Source organism: Cherax quadricarinatus, chromosome 64 (assembly GCF_038502225.1).
Source record: "Cherax quadricarinatus isolate ZL_2023a chromosome 64, ASM3850222v1, whole genome shotgun sequence".
Classification (NCBI taxonomy): domain Eukaryota; kingdom Metazoa; phylum Arthropoda; class Malacostraca; order Decapoda; family Parastacidae; genus Cherax; species Cherax quadricarinatus.
This window is the reverse complement of record NC_091355.1, coordinates 2,265,464-2,272,708: the sequence shown is the minus strand read 5'-3', so window position 1 is coordinate 2,272,708 and position 7,245 is coordinate 2,265,464. Positions and strand designations below refer to the sequence as shown.

Sequence of the window (7,245 nt, the reverse complement as noted above, 5' to 3'; positions counted from 1 at the left end):
AAAATTATTAGGCTGAAAAACATTAGCTGAAAAAACGTTATGCTGAAAAAAATTAAGCTGAAAAACATTAGCTGAAAAAATGTTATGCTGAAAAAAATTAAGCTGAAAAACATTAGCTGAAAAAATTATGCTGAAAAAAATATTAGGCTGAGAAACAGCCAAAAAATTATTAGGCTGAAAATTAGCTGAAAAACATGAAAATCTGGTTGAAAAACATTAGATGAAAAAAATGATTAGGCTGAAAAAGTTGAAAAAATTAATAAGATTTAAAATATTAGCTGAAAAAATGATTAGGCTGAAAATTTTTTTAGAATTTATCTGAAAAACATTACAAGAAAAAAACATGCTGAAAAAAATATTAAAACTGAAAAACATTATAATGAAAACAAAAAATTATCTGAAAAAGAATTTTCGAAATGAAAACATTCACTAAAAAAATAAGGCTATACCATATATTTAACCACAGTCAGGTTGAAAATATAACATTTTTGGACTGACGGACAATTATTAAACTGACAACAAACTGGCTGAAAAACTGGTGAAAATATTGCTATTTTTTTTTTTTGATCTGAACAAACAACATTCGAGTTGCAAATAAAATATTTGGTAGTACAAGAAAAAATAATCAGAAATATAATTCAGATTTTTTTATACAAGTAAAACTGAAAAACCATTCAAATAATTTGGATAAAGTACTGTAAAACATTTTAATTACAAGGTGAATTAGGTCAGGGTGGCCAGGCCCTGGTGTAGGCAGGGCAGGCAGACCAGGCCCTGGTGTTGCCAGGGCAGGCAGGCCAGGCCCTGGTGTTGCCAGGGCAGGCAGGCCAGGCCCTGGTGTTGCCAGGGCAGGCAGGCCAGGCCCTGGAGTTGCCAGGGCGGGCAGGCCAGGCCCTGGAGTTGCCAGGGCGGGCAGGCCAGGCCCTGGTGTTGCCAGGGCGGGCAGGCAAGGCCCGCCCTGGAGTTCCCAGGACAGGCAGGCCCTGGTGTTGCCAGGGCGACAGGCCCTGGAGTTCCCAGGGAGGCAGACCCCTAGAGTTGCCAGGACGGAAGGCCCTTAACTAGTGTATGGAATATTACCTAAGACCAAAATAGGGCAGTTACCCACTGGTTCCAAGATGTGAGGAGTTGCACAACTCCATTTAATAAAATATCACAAACAGAACAAATGCTCACTTAAAACTCAACATAATTAATGAATAAATATGAACAAATTTTATATAGTATATATAATTGCAACAATTGCATGTACTCATAATTCGCCAATGCTTGGGGTGAGGGCAACCCAGCACAACTGTATATTAGGTACAAAATTCCAATTGTGTTATACATAGTACAATATTCAAACTTCCAGTTATGGAATTAAGCTGATAAATTAAGTTTAATATACACCAGAAAATCAATATACATTGGGGTTCACTACATGGCAAGTAACATTTGCAAAAAACTTACCTCACCTTTCCTTAAAACTTTTAATTACTTGCCCAAAATTATGTAAATGATCCTGTAAAGTTACCGCTGACATTATCCTGGAGATAAGCAGTCAAAACGAAACTATCTGGAAAGAAAAATAATCTGTTAAATTCCTGCAATCAACACCTTTTAAATAAATTATTAATGTGTAAACAACATACATGAGTTTGACAGTGGATACAGGAATGAAAATATTAATAGCATAAAGTTTTAAACCTATACAAGGCACAGCACCTGGGTAATGGGAAGTAATCTAGTTTGATCTAATGGCTGTTAGCTCAAAGTCCTTGGATCAAGAACTATTCATATTAAAATGAGGGTGGGATGTTCCACCAGAATAAATGAACTAGAAGCCCTTTCTTCCACCACCAGCACCATCATGACCTTAAAAATAATGTAAAGAATCATAGGGTATTTTAACCACAAAATATAGTCTGAACTGAGAAGTTGAATTTTAGAAGATTAGCATTACAACAATTAAAATTTCAAAGGTACCCAAGAAAATAAGACAATTTAGTAAATTTAGTTAAAATATTTTAAAGTCACCTTCTGAGGAAGTCAACTCTTCACTCCAACTGACTATACACACAAGTGTCATGGAGGCTGCATGTAACTTGCTCACCACCAGATACATAATACTTAAACGTCAAAAGTTAACTGATTATATATATATATATATATATATATATATATATATATATATATATATTATATATATATATATACACTGCTTGTTTAAATACATTAGGATATATATGATACAATAAGCTCAGGAAGCAGGGAGAGTGGACTTAGTAGCGACCAGCGAAGAGGCGGGGCCAGGAGCTGTGAATCACCCCCTTATGTTCTCTGCGCCGTGCGCCTATTCTACAACCTATAAGCGCAAAATGCTTTGTAATTAGCGATTTTGTTTTACCGCTCGAGTATTACACTTACTGGCATCTTTTGTTTCTCTTACGTGTGTACCGCTGTTATTGGTGAAAAAATAGCTGTCATTTCCTATCCCTTCACCGTTTATGAGAATTTTCCCCAGGATGTGCAAGCCATAAAGCTTGGGTGTGCCAATTCCTTGGATCCAAAAACACTTCACCAGCATCAAAGCTTCCCCTTGGTGGGGTCTACGAAACCAACAGCCAGATTATGAAGTGTTAAATTTGTAGGGGTCATATAATGCATGGGCAACTCCCATTCTTTGGATCGGTATACTTTAACTGCATCTAGGCACTCCCTCCTTGATAAGAGTGCATGACACAGGTAGTCATAATAATAGTGGGAAAGTGCTAAACCTGTACAGGTATATACGTACATAACCTGGGGAATGGGAGGTAAGTAGGTTTGATTAAAAGATAATGCTTCAGAGGCCTCCCCTCCCACTGTGGACTGGCATCCATAGCAACCAATAGTTTATAAAATGTTGTTCCAATTAAAAATACATTTATATCCTTAAAATGTCAGCTTACAGACTGACAAGATCAACGAATTCCGTGGTACCAGACGTTAAGATACCTATTTGAACCAACAATTGTAATTATAATCATGGAAGAACGCTAAACCCGTAGGATTATACATGGGGGGGGGGGAAGGTACTCAGGCTCAATTCAATGAACTAGGACACAGATCCAAGTTCCTAATTATTATAATCAAAAAAGCACTAAACCACAAGGGACAGTGCTGCGTTCCTAGATTAAGAGCCCCTCACCAATTGTGTAGTAACACCACTTTCAAACTAACCTGTACAAATTTTAAATTCCTAGAGCACTTTTTACACGTTACAGCAGTGGCTCGCTTTCTTAAGTAATGCCTATTAATGAAGTTTACTAGGGGAATGCGCTAAACCTGGAGGGGTCATAGTTCATGGACAATGGGAGGCAAAGGGGACGAAAAGTTCAGTTCCTTGGACCAAGAGCCCCACACCGGCATCAAGGTACCTTAAAGTCAATGGATTTCAAGCCTATTGACTGCATGTAACCTGCTCACTACCAATCGACTAATTTTTAAACTAAGCATTAAAATACTCTCGGTATATATACAGGGAGACAATTCTAGAAGTTATTTGTGTATCACTAGTCACGGTATGTACCTTTATGACACTTGCATATTATCTATACCGCATCGCACCTATTTACACATCTTACGTATTTACGGGCTCACTACATACTGTTATTGCCGTCAAAAATGTTTATGGATCCCCACGAAAATACTACATAAATCCATGTATGAAATTCCCTTTCAATACTTATTTATCCAGAGCAATTTCCAGAGTGTGCAACCCCGGAGCTCAGTAGCTCGAAATGTTAAGTGTGAGGAAGCGTTAAATTTGGAGCTCAGAATGTATGAGGAAGCGTTAAATTTGGAGCTCAGAATGTATGAGGAAGCGTTAAACTTGGAGCTCAATGTATGAGGAAGCGTTAAATTTGAAGCTCAATGTATGAGGAAGCGTTAAACTTGGAGCTCAGTAGCTCGAAATGTTAGTACGAGGAAGCGTTAAATTCGTTAGGAGTTATACAGCGCTTGGGCATTGGCAAATCCGATCACCTTTAATCCAAGGAAGAGACTAGTTATAATTCCCGAGATTAAAAACCCTTCAAGGTAACAACCCCCCCCCCTCTCATCGGAGGGTGTTTAAATTTAAGTTAATATTTCGGTCGATTCGTTTTATCATAAACAAATTAATTACATCGTCAGAAAACAGTACAAAAAAATAAAGGATTAATTTATTTACACGCCAGAAGGGTTCCAGGTAAAAACAGCTGAAAGTGTTAAACCAGTAGGAGCTATTCAGCATCTGGGGAATGAGGTAATCAGGTTCACTCCAGGAAAAGTAGAGGAAAAGTCAAATACCTTGGATCTAGGAACCTCCCTTAACGCGGCTACTAGTAATTGTCAGATGGCTGGCAGTGCTAGTAGTGATAACTGACTTGGAAAGTCCCAATGATACACCAGTTGCAATATTAAAACAAAGACCAAGACCTAGTAAATGTAATTCATGTTATATTTGAAAAACAAATTTGCAACTTTTCGAAAAAGAGAATTGTAATACACATGTACTTGATTACTTGGTTAGGTTGAGCCGAGGTGAATTACGGTACGTTACATTAGGTTGCCAGAGATATTTTTTAATTTCATATTTAAACAAAAAACTATTTCAATTACAAAACTTCAACCAATAATTGACATTGGGCATAAACCTTGGTAATTGTTACCGTTAAATGTTTTAATAAGATGTGAGCAAACATTGAAGACATTTCGGCAGACCTGTGGCAACTCCCAGGACCAAAACGTTATCTAATATACCCTAGTGCTTTCTTGTGCCTTTTGAAACCAAATCACATTTTCAACTGTAATTCTCGCTACTCACTAACTCAATTACCTATTACAAAACAGAAATAATGGGGAATTGCTCAACCCGAATATTACAAAACAGAAATAATGGGGAATTGCTCAACCCGAATATTACAAAACAAATAATGGGGAATTGCTCAACCCGAATATTACAAAACAAATAATGGGGAATTGCTCAACCCGAATATTACAAAACAGAAATAATGGGGAATTGCTCAACCCGAATATTACAAAACAGAAATAATGGGGAATTGCTCAACCCGATTACAAAACAGAAATAATGGGGAATTGCTCAACCCGAATATTACAAAACAAAAATAATGGGGAATTGCTCAACCCGATTACAAAACAGAAATAATGGGGAATTGCTCAACCCGAATATTACAAAACAGAAATAATGGGGAATTGCTCAACCCGAATATTACAAAACAGAAATAATGGAGAATTGCTCAACCCGAAGGAGTCATGATGTCTGGATGACTCCTTCAAAAATAAAAAACCTTCAAAGCACATCCCCTTGACAACTACAAAATATGGGGTGGTAAACCTGGAGGGGGTCAGTGCCTGGGTAACCAATTATTATAATAAAGAAGCACTAAACCACAAGGGCCTGGGTAACCAATGCCTTGGATAAAGAATCCGTCAATATCAAGGTACCCCTCTTGATACCGGTTGCCAAACAATGGGGGAAATGGCAAGCCTGGAGGGGTTTTAATGCCTAAGCTACTCGAATACTTTTGTTCACCATCAACAAGGCACCATTCCATTAATGAGGTCTGATTACACCAGTAGTCAATTACAACATACCGGTAGTCAGGAATAGCATAGATATGAAGAGCAGTTATGAATAGCATAAACCGGTAGTTATGTATAGCATACACCGGTTGTTATGAATAGCATACACCGGTTATGAATAGCATACACCGGTTATGAATAGCATACACCAGTAATGAATAGCATACACTAGTTATGAATAGCATAGACCAGTAGTTATGAATAGCATACACCAGTAGTCAGTTATGAATAGCATACACAAGTAGTTATGAATAGCATACACCAGTAGTTATGAATAGCATACTCCAGTAATGAATAACATACTCCAGTAATGAATAGCATACTCCAGTATTATAATAAAGGGGAAGCGCTAAACCCGTAGGATTATACAGCGCCGGGGGGATGTGGAAGGCATTCAGGTTTAATTCGGGGAACTGGAGCACAGATCCAATTCTCTAAATCAAGAGCCCCTCACCAACTTCAAGGAACCTTCCATGAGGGGCATACTCCTTTAGTCAAGTTATGAATAGCATACACCAGTATTATGAATAGCATACACCGGTATTCAGATATGAATAGCATACACCAGTATTGAGTTATTAATAGCATACACCAGTATTGAGTTAATAGCATACACCAGTATTGAGTTATTAATAGCATACACCAGTATTATGAATAGCATACACCAGTATTGAGTTATTAATAGCATACACCAGTATTGAGTTATTAATAGCATACACCAGTATTGAGTTATTAATAGCATACACCAGTATTGAGTTAATAGCATACACCAGTATTGAGTTACTAATAGCATACACCAGTATTGAGTTACTAATAGCATACACCAGTACTGAGTTATTAATACACGTGTTAACCACGTAGCAATCATAGATGATAAGTATTTCAGTCACCGAAATAAATCCCCTTAAACAGGGTGGCCATTTGTAAGCGACGGGTTTTCTAAACTAAAAAAAAAAATGGTTTAATATCATTTGCAATATCACATTCATAGTTACCTCAGGTGATGCTGCAGTTGACATCAGGTTTAGGAGGGTCAGCAGTTACTGTAAAGAAAATAATGGTGTCATGGCTTACATTTATGGAGAAAAATACTTAAATGTTACATTTCCTACATATTTTACAGATATACAGCATCAGATATAAACCCACGTACACGCGACATTGTAATAAACATTGTTAACCGATAATAGCCAGTTATTTTTAGGAAAGTTTGAAGAAATTGCTTACCAAAGGAGCGTGCACCCTCACGCCATTTTCTGCAGGACGCGACTGAGGGCGAGGAAGGGCGCGCGCTCCTGAGGAGCCTCCAGGATGACATCGGTGACGTCATTGTTCACGCTGATTTGCTAATCACCAGTGACGTAATTAATGGTAATTGGCTGCTGGATCGTGCTCTTCTATTTATCAACACCCTCAATTAAACTCGGGTTTTAATTAGCTGGGTCTTCGCGCCAGAAAAGTTTACTGAATTTTGATTGGTAGCGGCACGTCAATGCTAAGCGTTTCTCTTATTAAATGACAAAAAATGTCTGCCCATACAAAGAAATTCTGTCAGGTAAAAATAAAAACAAGAAGCCAACTTCCATACATCTCTACGAACAGTTATTTAGTAAATAAAGAAAATGTAATGCAAAT

The 7,245-nt window shown here is 37.6% G+C and overlaps 1 long non-coding RNA gene across 1 annotated transcript; it reads right to left on the bottom strand.

The window, feature by feature from the left end:
* Positions 1 to 247: 247 nt before the first annotated feature.
* Positions 248 to 6,880, bottom strand: LOC128700037 (uncharacterized). Its single transcript, XR_008408697.2, has 3 exons — positions 6,838 to 6,880; positions 6,606 to 6,653; positions 248 to 1,558 (listed from the first exon to the last, which is right to left on the bottom strand). It is a non-coding gene; the product is annotated as an uncharacterized lncRNA (long non-coding RNA).
* Positions 6,881 to 7,245: the final 365 nt, after the last annotated feature.